Below are 19,683 nucleotides of genomic sequence, written 5' to 3'. Positions count from 1 at the left end.
TTTTTCTGTTTAAAAAACTGCTATCTTCCCTAACTTACACACTTTGATATAACAGCAAAACCATATTTTGTGCCGTGTGTCTTTTGAGGAACAGCACTGCCTGGAAGAGATATAAGACAGGCCAGAGGAGATTTTTATCAGCCTAGTCATCTCTGCTTTTTCTCCCTTATAACTAAGACATTTATCAGGATGATTTGATTTTTTTCGAGAATGACGGACTTGTTGCTCAATCCTTCAAAGGCATATTCTGTTATAACCGGTTCAGTACCTTCCTTCCTCAAGGAAATCAGATCAAGTTCAGAGATGTGCCTGTCATCATGATTGGTGATGTTTTGGTCTTTTCCTTAGAATACAAATTTGAACTTTGCTTCATGTGTTAGTGCAATATGTCCATATTTTATGGCCTATAGTTATTCTAAACTTCAGATTTCTTCTGAAAATATTACTACAATAATAATGTGATACAGCACTACCCAAATAGTCACTTTGGATTGTTTATATCCTGAAGACAACGTTGTGAAATATAATCATATTTTACTATTTCAGAGATGTTTAACTGTTGGTTTCATATTAAATCAGTGCTTAATCCAGAGAGACAAAGCTGTACAGTTAATTCAGGAAAGAGCCTCCAGAGCATTTCCCAAGAAAGCTGGACAGTTCATTTTGAACGTAGAAGAGCTCTAAGGAAGCCATAACGCTGTCAAAAGGCTTAAGAATCCTTTTGTCAGCAAAAGGGCCAAGGTGTTGGTAAAAAATTCTTCGTGGTAAGGTCTAATGAGTTGACTCCCGATATTCTCTCCATATTATGTGCTGTGGAAGTGGCCACTGAGATTTTGCTGAGAGATATTTGGGTGTACAATTGCAAACTGAGCAGGAGATGGTTTTATGAAGTTTGTTAAGGAAATCATAGTCCAGTCAAAAGATCTAAACTTCAAGGCCGTTTCTAAAGTATGGCCTTCAGTGAGTTAGATTATGTCCATATTAGTACATAGTTAAGTGTTAATAAATGTTTGCAATAAAGGGAAAAAGCAGAGTATGTGAGGAAAAGAGTCTAAGCTGACAGAGAATAGTAATTTTTTAAGGGTAAACAATAAAACAGCCAAGAAGGCTTGTGGATCACAGGCTACTTTCAGAAACAAGACATTCCATGTTGGGGAGATGAGGGGCCACGAGAGCAGGGAACTTGGGAACATCAATCACATCACTGGTTTTGGGAAATAAAGGGAAGAGTAAATTCCTGAATGAGAGCTGATTTTGAGTTAGAGGCCAGTCTTAGAAAACAAGGCTTTCATATTGAGGAAAACAGCCTTCAGCGTTGAAGGGAGAGAAGTAGAGACCATAAACTTAATTGGCTGGTAAGACTAGGCTGGCGATGTTTAAGGTAAATTAACTCGGTAAGCTACAATTATGCTTCTTTTGGAAGGGAATTTAATATTCTCCAATCTCAGTAAACTGGATCTGCAGCTTTCAAAATTTATCAACACCCAGTATGAGCTTTAGCACGATTATTTAAGCAAAAGAAGCAGTGTAATTAAGAGTGCAGGCTTTGGGAAGACCTGGGTCCCAGTCCCAGCACTACAGTATGACCTTGGGTAAATTACTTAACATCGGTAATTCCAAGTTTCCTCAGCCTCTGATTATAGGGGTTGAGAATACAGGCACAAATGTCAGGATTCAAATCCCAGCTCTGTCGCTTACTAGCTGTGTCATCTTAGGGAAGCTGCTAAACTCCCTGACTCAGTTTCCTCATATGGAGGGTGAGAGAGAGAGAAAAATAGTACCTACATCTTTGGATTGTTGACATTCATTGAGCCCTGAATAATTGTTAGTTTTTAATAATGTGTCAGTTTTTGTGTCAGTAACCTCTGACTTAGAAGTACTGAGCACATTTGCTATCTTCCAGAAACTTGCAATCTGGTTATAAAGATCAGGCTAACACATATGAAAATAAAAGCAATATAGGGCATTTATAAGTAGGTATTAAAGAGTATGACACAAACAATAAAGGTTTATTGATTCACTGATTATTTATTAAATGCTGTACACAGGCAGGCACTAAGCCGAGTACTGAGGATACAACAGTGACCCTAACCAGGTCCTTGTTCTTGAGAAGTTCACAGTCTTGTGATAGAGCAGGTACCAGTGGACAGGAAAAACAACGCAGAGAAATCAATGCTACAGTAGGGATTACCATTGGGGGCTACAGGGGCTCGCAGGAGGGGCATATGGCCTAGTTTCAGGAGGTCAGAAAAGGATTATCAGAAAAAGTAAAATCTGAAGGGCAAAGAGTTAAGTGTCCTTTTTTTTTTTTTTGGCTGCGTTGGGTCTTCGTTGCTGCACTCAGGCTTTTTCTAGTTGTGGCGAGCAGGGGCCACTCTGTTGCGGTGCGTGGGCTTCTCATTGCAGTGGCTTTTATTGTTGCAGAGCACGGGCTCTAGGTACATGGGCTTCAGTAGTTGCAGCACGTGGGCTTTAGAGCACTGGCTCAGTAGTTGTGGCGCACGGGCTTAGTTGCTCCGCATCATGTGGGATCTTCCCGGACCAGGGATCAAACCCGTGTTCCCTGCCTTGGCAGGTGGATTCTTAACCACTGCACCGCCAGGGAAGTCCGGAGTTGGTGTTCTTGGCAGATCAGACGATGTGCAGAAGCTTGGCAGTGGAGGCTGTCACCGTGGCTAGTGGAGCTTTCAGGGTGGTGATTAAAGTGAGGCCAAGAAACAAACGCATGAAGCCAAAGAGGGAAACACTTGCTGACCAGGTTACGGAGGTCCCTGAATGTGGACTTATTCTGAAGGCCATGCAGATCTAGTAAAGAGTCAGACTGTTGTCTTAGTGAGTTGAGTCAGGCCACAGTGTGGAGGATTAGAGGAAGCCAAGTCAGAGCCAGAAGACCGCAAGGAGACAGCTGCAGTGATCTAGGTGAGAAAACAGTGGGCCTGGATCCAGAATTAGGTCAGGTCACCTGGGTTTGAATCCTGCTCTGCCACTTAGTAGCTGTGTGACCTCATGCAAGTTACTTAACCACCCTGTGTCTCTGTTTCCTAATCTGAAATTGGAGATGATAATAAAATTTACCTTAGAGGCTTGTTGTGAGGATTAAAACACTTAGAACACACCTGTCCAGCTCATAGTCTGTGCTCCGTAAATGTAGGCAGTGAGGCTGAGGAGAGGCAACGCATTGATGAAGAAGAATGAGCAGGACTCTGTGACCGAGGGGGTGTCAGGAACAAGCAGGAAGACCTAAGGAGGCTGGCTTTGGTGTGGGAGCTCGTCAGGTGGTGGTGCCACTCGCTGAGATCAGGAGCCGGAAGAAAAGCAGGCTGGGGGAAGGCTGAGAAAATGTGGCCAAAGGTGCGTAACTGGCAACCAGGAGAGTGTGGGTTCGTGAAGCTGTTTCAGGAAGGAGGGAGGGGCCCACATCGCTAAACGCTGCCAGAAGGGTCAAGTAAGAGAAGAGCTAAAAAGAATACATTGGGGACTTCCCTGGTGGTCCTGTGTCATGGGCCTGGCCTCTGTGGTTTTGAATTTGACATGGGGGCAAGGGGTGCGTGTGGAAGTGCCCAGCAAGCAGTTTGATATGGGACCCGTGTTGGCCAACTAGACAGGAAAACCTGAGTAGGACCCAGGTGAGGGGGGATGAGCTAGGAAGCTACTAGAACAAAGGCAGGCTGGCAAGAAGGCACAAAGGAGCTTTGGGTGCAGCCTTAGAATTCATGAGCATGGTGAGGGTTTGTGAACTCCATGAGGCCAGGTAAGGAAAGGCCTTAAATCCAGACTTCAGAGCTTATCAAGAGCATTCGCCGTAAACAGGGGAGGTCAGAGGTGGAGCCCAGAAGCTGTAAGTTGTCAGGGAGAGGGAGCAGGAAAGGAAAGGCCTGGGTTTGGAGCTGGAGCCATTGACCTTGGCCAGTTGCTAGGCATAGTCTAGGCAGTCATATGGAGTGATGGGCTCTGTGGGCTGACTTTAGGGAGGCAGCGCTTTTGCCGTAATCTTTGCTGTGTCTTCAAAATGTAATAACATTCATCTGTGTATTTCAGGTGTGCCAAGCCCTGATCGTGGTGTTTGCCATGAATTACTTTTAATTTATATGTGATTGTAGTTAGCATTACAATATGTAAATCAGGTGTTTATCTGTTAAGTCTATCCTGGATGTGGAAATAACAAGGTAGCTGGGAAAATATCAAAATTCAAAAGGTGGGGCACTTCCCTGGTGGTCCAGTGGCTAAGACTCCATGCTCCCGATGCAGAGGGCCCAGGTTTGCTTTCTGGTCAGGGAGCTGGATCCCGCATGCTGCAACTAAAGATCACGCATGCCGCAGTTAAGCCCCGGTGCAGCCAAATAAATAAATTTTTTTTTTTTACATCTTTATTGGAGTATAATTGCCTTACAATGGTGTGCTAGTTTCTGCTTTATAACAAAGTGAATCAGTTATACATATACATATGTTCCCATATCTCTTCCCTCTTGCGCCTCCCTCCCTCCCACCCTCCCTATCCCACCCCTCTAGGTGGTCACAAAGCACCAAGCTGATCTCCCTGTGCTATGCGGCTGCTTCCCACCAGCTATCTATTTTACGTTTGGTAGTGTATATATGTCCATGCCACTCTCTCTCTTTGTCACAGCTTACCCTTCCCCCTCCCCATATCCTCAAGTCCATTCTCTAGTAGGTCTGTGTCTTTATTCCTGTTTTATCCCTAGGTTCTTCATGACATTTTTTTTTTCTTAAATTCCATATATATGTGTTAGCATACGGTATTTGTCTTTCTCTTTCTGACTTACTTCACTCTGTATGACAGACTCTAGGTCCATCCACCTCATTACAAATAGCTCAATTTCGTTTCTTTTTATGGCTGAGTAATATTCCATTGTATATATGTGCCACATCTTCTTTATCCATTCATCCGATGATGGACACTTAGGTTGTTTCCATCTCCTGGCTATTGTAAATAGAGCTGCAATGAACATTTTGGTACATGACTCTTTCTGAATTATGGTTTTCTCAGGGTATATGCCCAGTAGTGGGATTGCTGGGTCATATGGTAGTTCTATTTGTAGTTTTTTAAGGAACCTCCAAACTGTTCTCCATAGTGGCTGTACCAATTTACATTCCCACCAGCAGTGCAAGAGTGTTCCCTTTTCTCCACACCCTCTCCAGCATTTATTGTTTCTAGATTTTTTGATGATGGCCATTCTGACTGGTGTGAGATGATATCTCATTGTAGTTTTGATTTGCATTTCTCTAATGATTAATGATGTTGAGCATTCTTTCATGTGTTTGTTGGCAATCTGTGTATCTTCTATGGAGAAATGTCTGTTTAGATCTTCTGCCCATTTTTGGATTGGGTTGTTTGTTCTTGTGTTATCGAGCTGCATGAGCTGGTTGTAAATTTTGGAGATTAATCCTTTGTCAGTTGCTTCATTTGCAAATATTTTCTCCCATTCTGACGGTTGTCTTTTGGTCTTGTTTATGGTTTCCTTTGCTGTGCGGAAGCTTTGAAGTTTCATTAGGTCCCATTTGTTTATTTTTGTTTTTATCTCCATTTCTCTAGAAGGTGGGTCAAAAAGGATCTTGCTGTGATTTATGTCATAGAGTGTTCTGCTTATGTTTTCCTCTAAGAGTTTGATAGTTTCTGGCCTTACATTTAGATCTTTAATCCATTTTGAGCTTATTTTTGTGTATGGTGTTAGGGAGTGATCTAATAAGCCCCAGTGCAGCCAAATAAATAAATAAATATTTTTTTAAAAAAACAAAATGAAGATACTACATTTAAAAAAAACTTCAGGGCTTCCCTGGTGGCGCAGTGGTTGAGAGTCCGCCTGCCGATGCAGGGGACATGGGTTCGTGCCCCGGTCCGGGAAGATCCCACATGCCACAGAGTGGCTGGGCCCGTGAGCCATGGCCGCTGAGCCTGTGTGTCCAGAGCCTGTGCTCCGCAACCAGAGGCCACAGCGGTGAGAGGCCCGCGTACCGCAAAAAAAAAAAAAAAAAAATTCAAGAGGTGGAACAATTTGAATCCTGGTATTTCACTCCACTGTTGCTGTTCATTCTCTCAGTCAGCAAACAGTTGTTGAGCAGCTTCTGTGTCAGGGGCCGCTCTTCCTTTTACCCTCAGTTCCCTCCTTTCCCTCTCCCATTCTACACCATCATACGCACTGTTCTCTTCACCCACCTTTTCCCACAGGTAACTCTATCCCATCTCCTCTTAAGAAATATCCTTTAAAGAATTTTTATGTCCAGAAATATTAAAAAAAAAAAAGTTGTGATATATAATCTTCAGACTCTTACAGTAAAATGAACCAAGAAGAAGAAAAAATCCCAAACACGATCATAGAGTGACTGTGGCTGGAAGGAAACACAAGGATGAGGGGAATGAACATCTTACTACTGTGAAGCCCGGATAACAGAAACGTGCGTGTTAGGGGGGAGTCGTAAGTGGACTCGGTTTGGCCCCATCATGGCAAGACCCTGACTTCAACGATAGGAGGTTAAGTACCAGCTTCAAACACTCAATGTGTTCTGTGAGTTTCCAGTGATATTTCTACCTGGCACTTTCTTCTACATTTACCTTAATGGCTCAGCTGGAACTCAGCCATCACCGCTTAATGTTCTTGAGTTTTATGCAGTATTGGCAGCAGCTTCCTTATTGTCCTGATATTAGAAGTAGAAATTCCACCCAGTTGCAGCCAGGCTGTTGCTGCCCAGGCAGTGGAGGGGCATTTCCACTTTCTAGGAGCTTGTCCCTTTCAACACTGAGAGGCCTTTTGTCACCTTCACAGGTCATCAGATTTATGAGAAATCTTCCCATTCCCAGAGTGGTTCTGCCATCAGCCATTTTACTCTGCTTTTTACTCTGACTTTCTTCTCTCTTGGCTATAGTAGGAAAATCTGCTCCAATAAACATGACGTTGTTAATATATGTAAAGCGTTTAGAAGAATGCTTCATATGTATTAAGAGCTATTATCATTAATATTATTGTTGTTACTGCCACCATCTTGGATTAGAAGCTGAAGCCCAGCCGAGCCTCTGATTTTTCTCTGGTTATGCTGGGTGGCTTAAGAAATTCCAAATTATCTAGGAATGGGGTAGAAAATATTTGGTTTCCTCTCCATTTTTTGGCCATGGTCAACCCAAAGAGCCTTAAAAAGATCAAAGTATTATCACTGTAGTATATTTACTTGTTGGAGCTTTAACATCCCCTCTCTGGATTCCTGACTTGGCAGTGGGACGGATAACCCAGAAATCTCTACATAGAATGATGCACAGCCATCCAGTGTTTACCAAACAGTAGGTCGATGTGGGACAGTAATAAACATCATAACTCACATTATTGAGCACTTTAGTATGTGCCAAATAGTGTTCTAAGTGCTTTTATATATACTATTTCATCTTTTCTTCATAAAAATCCTGTGTGTAGGACTATTATCCTCGTTTTATAAATGAAGAAACAATCATAAAGAGGTTGGGTAACTTGCCTAAAGCCACAAAGATAAGTGGAAGAGCCAGGCTATGTACCCAGGCAGTCTGATCCCATAGCCTTTGCTAATAACCACCTCACTGTGCTGATAGGGAGAACCCTGGATCTGAGACGGCCCAGTTCTGATCTCAGCTCCTCAACTCCATCCTTTAACAAGTCTAATGATCTTGGGGAAATTACTCAACCTTTCTGAACCTGTCTACTCATCTGTAAGATAGGGATGGTACACTACACTGGTGCTCAAGATGGAAGAGGAAATTTGTGCCTCCTTGGGGTCCTAGTCTGGGGTGGAGAAGAGGACTAACATGGGACCAAACCATTACAATATAATATAAGAAATGCCACTGTAGAGGAATGTACAGAGAAAGGAACATCTTCCGAGCTGGGGCAGGGCGAAGTCAGAGGAGCTTCAAGGTGCCAGTAATGTTTGTGTTTGGTATTGAAAGACAAGATGGGAGAGTTCCCTGGCAGTCCAGTGGTTAGGACTTGGCGCTGTCACTGCCAGGGGCTCGGGTTCTATCCCTGGTCAGGGAACTAGGATCCCGCAAGCTGCTCAGTGCGGCCAAAAAAAAATTTTTTTTTTCTTTTAAAAAAAAAAGAAAGACAAGATGGGATTGAATGAGGTGGACGGAGGGAACAAGTTTCCAGGCAGAAGGAATAGCATGAGTACAGGTGCTGGAGCCTGGAAGAGCTTGGCAGTCTGTGTTCAGGTAACGGCTAGAGGATCGGTTTGCAGCTGGAGATTGAGGATGAGGTAGGAACTGATGGTGGCGAATACATTGCAGAGCGGGGTACACAAGCCTTCAGATGTCAGTATGTCCTGCGCCATCAAGACAGACACATTTTTTTTTTTTTTTTTTGCGGTATGTGGGCATCTCACTGTTGTGGCCTCTCCCATTGCAGAGCACAGGCTCCGGACGCGCAGGCTCAGCGGCCATGGCTCACGGGCGCAGCCGCTCCGCAGCATGTGGGATCTTCCGGGACCGGGGCACAAACTCTGTCCCCTGCATCGGCAGGCGGACTCTCAACCACTGCGCCACCTGGGAAGCCCCAAGACAGACACATTTAAAAACAAAACTTAATAATGAAATTAAGTAAATTTAACAATTAAAAAAATGCTCTACTTTTTTAATTGAACTATAATTCAGGTACCATAAAATTCACCATTTTACAGTGTACAATTCGGCAGTTTTTAGTGTGTTCACAAGGTTGTACACCTCTCTCTAATTCCAGAACATCTTCATCACTCCAAAAAGAAGCCTACTACCTGCTAGCAGTCACCCACCCCACCCCCCATCCTCCCTGGTCCTCATCCTCCGGCAACCCCTGCTCTACTTTCTGTCTCTGTGGATTTGCCTATTCTGGGCATTTCATATCAATCACACTAAGTTTGACCTTTTGTTTCCGGCTTCTTTTACTAGGCATAATGTTTTCGAGATTCATCTATGTTGTAGAGTGTACCAGTATTTCATTGCTTTTTACGGCTGAATAACCTCATTTTGCATGGTTATACCACATTCTGTTTATCCATTCGTCAGTTGGTGGACATTTGGGTCGTTTCCACCTTTTGGCTGTTATGGATAATGCTGCTATGAACATTCATGTGCAGGTTTTTGTTTGATACCTGTTTTAAGTTCTTTGGGAGTGTATACCTGGGAGTGGAATTGTGGTTAACTCTGAGTTTAACCATTTGAGGAACCTATCAGACTGTTTCCACAGTGGCTGCACCTCTGCATCCCACCAGCAACACGAGTTCCAACTTCTCCACATCCTTGCTAACACTTGTTATCCCCCCTCCCCTTTTTAAAATTATTGCCATTCTAGTGGGGGAAAGTGATATCTCATTGTGGTTTTGATTTGCATTTTCCTAATGACTAATGAAAAGATGTTGAACATCTTTTCATGTGCTTTTTGGCTATTTGTTTACCTTCTTTGTAGAAACGTTTATTGCAGTCCTTTGCCCATTTTTTAATTGGTTTGTTTGTATTGTAATAGTTCTTTATATATTCTGGATAATAGACTTTTATCAGGTATATGAGATATTTTCTTCCCATCTGTGAGTTGTGTTTTCACATTCCTGATAGTCCTTTGATGCACGAAAGTTTTTGATTTTGATGAAGTCTAGTTAATCTGTTTTTTCTTTGGTTGCTTGTGCTTTTGGTGTTATATTTTGTGGGGATTTTTTTTTTTTGGTGTTATATTTTGCATGTGTATATCTAGCTGTCCCAGCACCATTTGTTGGAAGAGTATCCTTTCCCCACTGAATGGTCTTGGTACCCCTGTCAAAAATCAAATGACCATAGATGTATGAATTTATCTCTGGACTCTTAATTCTGTTCCAGTGATATATATGTTTATCATTATGCCAGCACCATATTATTTTTATTAATATAACTTTGTGAATGCTCTACTTTTATTACCCTAGATGTGCTTCTGATATGTAGTACATTTGTGTATTGTGATTAGTATTTTGTATTTTCCTTTTTTTTTTTTTGGAGCATGTACTTTTGTGTGGATCATTTATATAATTAGTACCCTTGTCATTTAAAATAATTATGAAGTGTTTGTTTTATTGCCTTACTGTGCTGTGCTTGCTTTTGTCAAACTCTTATGTCACGCTGTTTTCTGAGTTGGTTTTTACTCTTTTAGATAGCCTTGTTTGCACTGTTTTTTCTGGACCCAGACTCATTAGCTATCAAGCCTCACCCACTGGATGTCAAGGAATGCTGGCTGAGTTTTTTAATTCATGCTCCCAGAAACTTGGAGGACCACTCCCACCTGCCTCAGCCCAGACCCAGTACTTCCTGCCAGTTGTGAATTGAATTTCTGACCTCTTTCTTGAACCAGAGCTCTCCAGAGGTCAGGAGTGGCACCAGCCTTAGGATCTGCTGTATACTTTTTTGTAAATTACTATCCCTGAGTTGTCATACTGCTGAGGAGACACATGGGAAAAAACTATCTTTTGAACTTCTCTCGTGCTGCCAAAACAAGCACCTACAAGTGCTGTTTCCATATGCAATATGTCCCTGTCTTTAGAAAGGAGGAGCTCCCAGAGAGAATGGGACTTGTTCAGGTTGCCCAGTGACCACACAGTGCTACTAGGAACAGAATTCATCCCTCACTCCCATGGATTCTCGTCTTGTCATCCTAACCAAACACTCCTTTCCTATTGGGCAACAGAAGATAGAATTTACATTTCAGTAGTTTCCCCAGGGGAGGTCTTGAGTTTCTTCTTCCCTGCTCTTGTGAATAACCAGGTAAGGAGACCCAGTGAAATGACTTGCACGCATTGTGCTGCTCCTTAACAGATCAAGATCATTGGCTCTGGCAGCAGACCTGTGAGAGGAGGGGCAGGAGAGAAAGTTCACAGCTTCAGGGTGTCCTGAGCTCTTTAGGGATTTTGGATGAGCAGAGATGCCCAGTTTTCTCCCATAACAAACAGGGTATCTTCTGTGAAACTTGGCTCTAGTGGTTATTGACCAACTTGTTGGTATATATAAACTTTTCCTATGGGAATTTTCAAACAGATGCAAAAGTCGAGAGGATAATGTAATGAATTACCAGGTACCTGTCACCCAGCTTGTGGAATTATCAATATATGGCCAATCGTGTTTCATCTCTACCCCCTTTCGCTCCCTCTCCCCACTGGATTATTTTGAACCAAAATTAGTATATTGATCAAGTTTTCAGTTTCTACTTACTCTTGAAGTGGTTTCCCTCAGATGTTAGGATGTGAGCTCTCATTTAGATTGGTTTTAGCAGCTTCATTGGGCCGGTCGTTCTCTCTCTGGCAGTGTTGTTGTACTGGCAGAATCACAGGAATTTTTTGGCCTCAAACTCTGTTCTTTTGTGCCTCCCACTCCCGGTGTCCTGGGAACCTGTCATGCCTCTTCCCTGTGTTCCCAGTGCCTGGACCTCCTCTCATCAGCTCTCCCAGGTCATCAACCCTTACGTTGGAGGCTAAGAATTTCTCTATATGAGGGTCTAGGCTGGCAGGTAGAAGGTGCTTAATAACGAGTTGTTGATGACTGACTGGATGTATTCTGTTTGGCTTTCCACTCACCTGAACCTCACACTCAGCTGTTTTAACAGTGCACTTGGTTCTGTGTATCTTAGATGAGGAGGAACTTACCTGAGCCTCTCCACTGCTTCTGTCCAGCTGCAGAGTCTGGATTGGATTTTCCTGGCTCCCCCTGCTGGCCACTCCTGGGCAGCTGCATACAGGTGCCTCTGGTGGCGTAAGACTGGAGCCAGAGCCAAGTTCTGCCAAGGGAAAGTAGAACATTGTTGTGAAGTGCCCGGGCTAGTCCAGGCAGGTCTCAGTAGGAGAAGAGCAGCTTGAGAACCGTTCTGGGAAGGGCAGCTTTCTGGGTAAGGGACAGGGAAGGTGGGCCACTGCCCACAAAGTCAGGAGGGCAGGGTTGAGGCCTCAGCACTGGAAGACCACATGGGCCCGTGAATGAGCTGGTCGTTGTGTGGGGATTGGGGCCTATACTGACAATAGAGATGGGCTCCTTCTCCCCTTAAGACAAAGCAGCCTGGGGTCAGACATGGTCACCAGGCAAGCAGAGGGGCTACAGAGTTTTATCTCAGCCTCCATGAAAATTGAGGCCAGGAGGGTGGTGAACGTAGGTGGGAGCATCCCCAGAGTTCATGGTCCCACGTGGGATACATGACCCCACCTCCTAGCTCTAAAGACAAGTAATGACTCTGTGGAACTCTGGGTGTATGTTTCTGTGGGGGCTCCTCCCTCCACTGTCTGTAAATATAATAAATTCCCCACATCTGTCAACCCCTTCCATCACATTTCTTGGTTATTTACATGTATTTGTCTTTTCCACGGCACAACTTCCCAGAAAGTGGGCTGTGGCAGAATGCATCTCGCCTGACTCCAGCCAGCTGCAGGTGTCTGGAAGAGGGTTGAAGATGGTCAGATGCTAAGGGCAGAGCCCTTCTTCTTCTCTCCACCCCCAAGCCACAAGTGCCAGGGTAATTGCACGCTGAGCTGAACATGGAAAATAGGCTTCTGTTCCCTTTTAGGGTATAGCGTTTCCCCAATACACAAGGAAGGGAACCCAATCCAGAAGAACCCCAGGGCATGAAAATTGCCATTGGACTTGGGCAGGTATAACTATGAAGCAGTCCTTATAATGAACTGTTTGGAAGGAATTAATTTCTGTGCAGGGTGGTGGGGATGGAGCGGTGGACAGTGTACTGCATTCTAATGGGGGAAGGCAGACCATACACTTATATAAGTATACAGTATGTCAGGGGTGCTAGGTACTAAGAAGGAAAAAGAATCAGGGGAAAGGGATAAGGTAGGAGTACGTCGTTTTAAATTTGGTGGTCAGGGAGAACAGCCCTGCTGAAGTGAGGCAGCAAGCCCTGTGAGGCAGGGGACAGCAAGTGCAGAGGCCCCGAGGCAGGCACGTGCTTGCTTGTGAGAGGAACAGTGAGGAGACCATTGTGTCTGGAGCCTGGCGAGGGAGGGAGGGTCAGAGAGAGAACCAGGGGCCAGGTCATGAGGGGCCTTGTACACTTCGGTGAGGAATTTGGATCCGCTCTGAGTGAGATGGAAAACCGTCAGAGAGAAAGCCGTCAGATGGAGCCCAGAGTAACATGAACCAACTGATGTCTAAAAAGACTCACTCTGGCTGCTGAGACTGATCACGGGGAGGCAAAGGTGGGGAAGGGGGACCAACTGGAGGACAGAGAGAGGTGAGGTGGCCTGGATGGGGTAGTAGCAGAAGTGAAGGAGCGCTTGACTTGCAGATACGGTTGAATGGACAGCCAGCAGGGCCTGCAGGTGGAGTGAATGTTGGGTGTGAGAGGAGGAGAGAGCCCGGGCTGCCTGCAGAGGCCTGGCCTGCATCCCCAGGAGTACATGCTACCCTTTACTGAGGTGAGGGGGCTGGAGAACAGTAGGTCTGAGAGAAAATTCATCAGTTCTGTTTTTACGTTCTGCGAGTAAAGGTATCCACTTCAAATAACAGTAGATGTTTCAAAGAATAGGCTCCTCAGAGGAATAATAATAGCTAATGACATTTACATTGTGCTTTACAGTTGACAGTGTTCCCAGTCATGTTATCTTACTCTGTTTTCACGTCACCCACATAAGGGAGTGCATTTTCTTTCCATTTTGCAGGTAAGAAAGCTGAGATTCAGAAGGGTTCTGCACAAGAGAGCCAATTTTTGGATGCTGCCACACAGAGAGAGACGACAGCCAGTCAGTCTTGAAGAGCAGCAGCCAACCAACAGAGAGATGGCCACTTCCCCATGGCCTCCCGGTCCCTGTCCACAGCCCCGCCGCAGACAGGAGCAGGGGGGATGTGACAAGGGACAGACCGCCTTCCGCCACCCTCCACTCAGGCCACCAGGGCCATGGCCACATCTAGCTTCCCTGGGAGTGGAGGCCGAGAGCTTTGAAGGAGAGCTTGACCTGGACATTTTTAAGTGAGTATTTTTATTTGTATAAACATTTTAAATGAATCTGAAAAACCAGAAGGAGACTATTCTAATTTCTGAAAGTAGTTGAGAATCTATGGTGTCCGTCATTAAGCTACCCAGTGAGAAAAAGGGCTTAGACATGGTGTTACTAAGGGCAGCTATTGAAAGATATAAAAAAGGATTCACATTTATACAGGATGAGATACCCCAATAAACCAGTTGCAAGTGCATTTTCTTCCACTCTTTTTCCATGCAACTTTTTAACATTTTTCAGATGTTACCACCTAGGCAATTTTATTTTCTCATAACCTGCTGTTTTCTCATAACCACTTTTTTTTTTTTTTTTAATATTTATTTGGTTGTGCCAGGCCTTAGTTGCAGCAGGCAGGCTCCGTAGATGCAGCTCACCAGCTCCTTAGTTGCAGCAAGCATGTGGGATCTAGTTCCCTGAACAGGGATCAAACCCAGGCCCCCTGCATTGGGAGTGCGGAGTCTTATCCACTGCGCCACCAGGGAAGTCCCTCATAACCACTTTTAATATAAACATTTCCCTCTATGATATTGAACATTGTTGTAATCATTTTTAAGTGGCTGTATATTAACCAGCTATTTAGCCTGCTTTCACATTTTATGTACATCTTTGTGTCGTAAGCTCTTTAGTATCACTTTGTTAGATAGCTTCCTACAAGTAGAATTACTGGTTTAAAGGATATGAACATTTTTAGACTCTTGATAAATTCTAACAAATTATTTTCCAAAAAAGTTCTTCTATCAGTACAGGAAAGTAAGAGTGAGCCCTGGAGCCAAGATCTGCTGACTCTAAATCTCAGGCTTTTTATTCTGGGCTAGATATATGAACCTCGATTTTCTTATCTGTGAAATGAGGACGACTGCCCAGTCACAGTCACGAGAATCAGAAAAACTGTGTGCTGAATAAATGGGGGGGAGTTACTATTTTAATGAGAGAAGATTTGTTATTTAAAGCTGGCTGCAGGAACTTCCCTGGTGGCGCGGTGGTTAAGAATCCACCTACCAATGCAGGGGGACATGGGTTCGAGTCCTGGTCCAGGAAGATCCCACATGCCACGGAGCAACTAAGCCCATGCACCACAACTACTGAACCTGTGCTCTAGAGCCCGCAAGCCACAGCTACTGAAGCCCATGTGCCTAGAGCCCATGCACCGCAATGAAGAGTAGCCCCTGCTCGCCACAACTAGAGAAAGCCCGCACGCAGCTACGAAGACCCAGCGCAGCCAAAAATAAAATTAATTAATTAATTAAAAAAAAAAAGCTGGCTGCATAGTCCTCTTAGGAAAATGTCTTTGTTCAGATATTGGAGCATGGTCTGCCCCAACCAGCTCTTCTTCATTGTCTGATTGCTGGCTGACTTTTTCTAGCAGCTCCTACACAGTCTGAAATGGCCCTTTTCTCCCTTGATGACATGAAGGCATTTGTCACTTTGTCAGCTGGTATTTGGACTTCAAGAGCAAGCTTGCCCACCTCTTCCCTTCTCTGAGCACCCCCCCCCAGTTTCCCCCACACCCATCCCTACATCTCCGAGTCCTAAGCATGCTCCAGGGTCCTGCTCTAATGCCACCACCTTCTCAGACCTTCTCCAAACCATCATAGCATTTACTTTCCCTCCCCTCTCATATCTCGTTCTCTCTTGTGGTTCAGACATTTGTTTATGTGTATGTCCCATGTCCTGTCCTGCTTTGTGTGTTTAAGCTCCTTGAGAGCAGGAATTCAGTCCTTCCTGGCACAGTCGCCCACTCAGAACATCTGTCAAATCAGCAGCTGCTAAGTGCCAAGCATTATTCTAGGTTTTGGGAATACAGAGACGAATTATCTTTGCACGAACCCCATTTGCCGCAAAACCTGGCCTCATATGGGGAGATAGATCCATAAAGCGTGATGTAAAAGTAATATGTGCAGAACAGGGAGCTGGCACAGAGGAGATGGCACACAGTGATGGGGCCCTGGGACCCACAGTCAGACAGTTCAGGATTCGGGTCTTAATTCTGCCACTGCACAGCTGTGTGACATGGGCAATTACTTGGCCTCTCTAGGCCTCAGTGAGATTAAACAGTACCTACTCCACAGAGTTCTTGATGTACGTGAGGCCCCGGCACAGTTTGTGGTACAAAGCAATGATGTGAGGATGAAAGTTGCCTCCTCCTGGAGGGAGCGGGGAAAACTTTGTAGACAAGGGGCCACTTGAGCTGAATAAGATGAATAAGAGTTCTTCAGGGAAACAGGAGTTAAGGACTTTACAGGTGGAGGAAAGGACATGAAAAAGCAAATAGTTTATCATCATCCAGAGAAAAGCGTAAAAAAAAATAAACACAGGCCCTGCCACATGTGGAGTTTGTGTTTCTCAGTGTGGACACCAGGACATCCAGCAGGCTCAGGGCACAGATTCTGATTCGGAAGAGGAGAGAATCAGAAGAGAACGAATGCCCTTTAAGAAGGGAGAGGTGAGGACAGTCTTGCAGGTCCGTCCTCAGAGCCACAGGCCTCAGCCTCTGCCCAGTGTGGACTAGCCCCGGGTGGGGCAGCAGGCTGAGTGCAGGCCACAGGCTTTCCCTGAAGCAAAAGTCAGTGATTTTCCTGTTGTGGCATCCACAGCGATACAAAGAGCTTTATTCAGAGGTGCCTACCTCCGCACTGCCTTGTCTTCAAAAGAGTCTTGTTTTCTTAGGACAGATTCATCTCTTAGATGAATGTTTGGCGTTTCCTTTCACACGGTTTAGCGAGAGATGCAGGTCCAGATATTCTGCCCACCTCGCTCTCCCCAGTGAGCCTCAGGGTCCAACAGGCACCTCGGGGGATCCCAGAAGGGTCAGGCCGGTGGCCACAAAGAGAAGGGCAGAGGTGGGGTGTGTAAAGACTGGAGTCCTGGAGGCCTGCTGCCAGGTGCTGGGCAGCTGGCATGGTTACGGGAACTGGTGGGAACTGGTGGGGCTCTGAGGATAACTTTAGGGCGAGTCTGGCCTCACCATTCAACATAAGAGAGGCCACGCCTGTGGAATTTCCTCCTGCAAGGCCCTCAAGAGAACTGAAATTCTGAGCTCACTGCCAAAACTGGCAGCTCTCACTTCACCCCTGGTGCCTCTGAGCACAAACCTTCGGGGAAAGCCGGGAAGAACGAGAGCAGACAAGAACAGGACTCAGTCACTGACCTCATTCCCCACTTCTCCCACTCCCACATCTGCCAGCTCACCACCTACCCTCTTCCCTCTGTCCTGCCTCCTCTGCCCCTGAACCCAAGACACATGAATGAAAACAAAATGACTAGAAAACTGGGCAGGCAGTTCTTGTTCTGGGCGCACTAGGCTCTCCTTTGTGTGGGCTCTGTAGTTCCTTAGAACGACCTTGTTTGGGGGACGTGGCATTGCACTCCGCAGGGATCAATGGATTGATCGGCAGACCAAGAAATCACAAGCTCTGGGTGTCGGATCCATTTTACTCACATAAACCGTGAGCTTATGTCCCATAGGCTGGGACCCGAATCTGGGGGAAATCTGAGCTCTGAAGCCAGGAGAGAGAGGCCCGCCCGGAGGAGCAGAAAAAGAAGCTGGTCTTGAGTGGTGGTTGGCAGACTCGGGCTGTACAGGAGCCAGCCTGCACCTGGTTTTGTACAGCTGATGAGCTTTATATTTTTAAATGGTTGGGAAAAAACTCGAAGAATATTTTGTAACACGTAAAAAGTATATGACATTCAAATTTCAGTGTCCATCAATGAAGGTTTGTTGGAACCGAGCTATGTCTGTGCCTGGCTACTCCTGTACAGCAGAGTGGAACAGCTGTGACAGTGGCCACACGGCTCACAAAGCTGATGATGTTCACCCTCTAACTCTTTACAGAAGTTTGCCTGTCCCTGCTATTGTGCATTTTTGTGCGGGTGTAGTCTGGTGGAGGAGATAATAATGCGGGCAAACTAAAAGGGAGCTTTCTGAGTGTTTCCTAATTTGCTTTACAGGTACCAGCCCGTGTAATCCTCACAGCAGCTGCGAGAATAAGAGCTGCACCTGCCAGAGCACACCCGGTTAGAAAGAGGTGGTGCTGGGATCTGCACCCGCTGGCCATCTCTGGAGACCACCATGAGACAGGGCCCCTGGTGACCGCCCGGGGAAGGGGCAGGTGCAGCGCCATGGAAGGTCGGAGGAGGGCAGAGGCAAACAAGGCCATGGAAATGGTAAGACTCAGATGCACAGGGCTGTGAAGGAAGAGCCTTCCAGGTGGAGGGTGTTCCAGGGTAAAGGCTCGGGGCTGGGGGCCAGTGGGACTTGCTGAGAAGGGGAGGGTCTGAGTGTGGAGCCGAGAGGCAAGGACATGCCCCAGTGCAGGGTCGCAATGAAGATGCAGCTCTGGGCCTGGGTTCAGATCCTTACCGTACCACTCAAAGCCATGTGTTTGGGGCAAGTTGCTTAATTGTAATAACAGCACGTACCTCTTTGGGAGATTGGAGGGTAAACAGATTTATAAGTGTAAAGTGTTTAGAAGGGTGCCTGGCGCTTAGTACCATTGTTATTTTGCTTATTGTTGTTAAGCACAGGATGTGACTGCAGGTTGGCCCAAATAAAGGCCTGATATTTGAAAAACAAGAGCACAAGTGGGGGCTTGTGCTTGGGGCATCCCTAGTAGAAAGTGTGGGATTGGAGCAGGGAAATCCAGAGGAGGCAAGCTGCTGTGGAGAGTTTGTTTTGGGGACCCCCACAAGGCTCTGGAGAGAGAAAGGCAGAGACTAGAAACAGGGGGCCAGGGTAGGGGCCGGGGTTCTCTCACGTCCAGAGGATGCACCGGATGTGTGTGATTCAGCCTTGTTACAACCTTGCAAGTCTGTGTGGTCGTCCCCACTTCACAGAGGGGAGGCCAAGGCTTGGAGAGTTGCCACAGCTGTAAAAGTATCTCAGAAGCACCTCTTGAGACTGGCCACAGGCTCACAGGCCCCACCCACTCCCGGCTGTCAGTGGTCATGTTTCTTTGTAACCATATGTGCCGGGGTCCCTTGGTGCCACGGGGCCTCCCTGTGGGTAATCACTGCCCTGGGGAGGTGAGGCCAGTGCTCCTGCCTTGGCCCAGGCCATGGGGCAGTGGCTGGACAGGCTTCCTGGTGTGACAGGTCTGCCCAGAGCAAGTCGACCAGGCTGCTGGTGGTGCCAGGAACACCTTCATTCAGTGGGGGCCTAGGGTGGCTCTGGAGCCCAGAGGGTCAGTCTCAGGATGAAGAGTGTGTTCACTCACTCAGCTCTCTGGGCACTCCCTCTGGCACTGACCCTGACTTCCTCTGTGGCTTTTTTCTGCTGCCCTATGCTGGCCCCTGTCCTGGGGGACTGGGAGAGTAGAGAGCCTGCTCTGTGCCAGCCACAGTAGTGGGCATTTTCTTGTGTATAGAGACACTGTTACTGGAGCTTGGGAACAGAGGTTCTGGAGTCAGAGGACAGACCTGAGTTTGAATCCTGGCTCTACCCGTTCCTATGTGATGGGGGTGGGAGCCGGGTGGGGTAGGGCTGGGGTAGGGTGAGGGTGGGGGCAGGGCGGGGATGCTTCCACCTCTCAGCCTGTTTGCTCATCTGCAGGAGGGGGAGTAATGGAACCCACCTCACAGGCTGTGCTGAGAATTAGGCACAGAGCTTAGCTCAGGCCTCCTTAGTCTTCACAGTCTGTTTTCCTGGTGAGGAAACCAAGGCTCAGAAATTTGCCCGGGGTTGGGGGTGGGCAGATGGTGGGGCTAGACAGCCAGAACTTAGGGCCT

General features: G+C 46.2%; 1 long non-coding RNA gene across 3 annotated transcripts in view; it reads left to right on the top strand.

Moving 5' to 3' along the window:
- The window catches only part of LOC132532389 (uncharacterized), a 37,646-nt gene that overhangs the window by 2,494 nt on the left and 15,469 nt on the right, over window positions 1–19,683 (top strand). For 2 of the 3 annotated variants that reach the window (XR_009544397.1, XR_009544396.1), the window contains exons 1-3: window positions 12,347–12,467; window positions 13,624–13,931; window positions 17,908–18,123. This is a non-coding gene — a long non-coding RNA (uncharacterized LOC132532389). Of the gene's footprint in view, window positions 1–12,346; window positions 12,468–13,623; window positions 13,932–17,907; window positions 18,124–19,683 lie in introns of those variants that run through there. The other variant, XR_009544398.1, reaches the window with a different exon arrangement.

Source organism: Lagenorhynchus albirostris, chromosome 14, assembly GCF_949774975.1.
Source record: "Lagenorhynchus albirostris chromosome 14, mLagAlb1.1, whole genome shotgun sequence".
Lineage (NCBI taxonomy): Eukaryota > Metazoa > Chordata > Mammalia > Artiodactyla > Delphinidae > Lagenorhynchus > Lagenorhynchus albirostris.
Note: the sequence above shows the minus strand (reverse complement) of the source record. Positions and strands in the feature narration are given on the sequence as shown.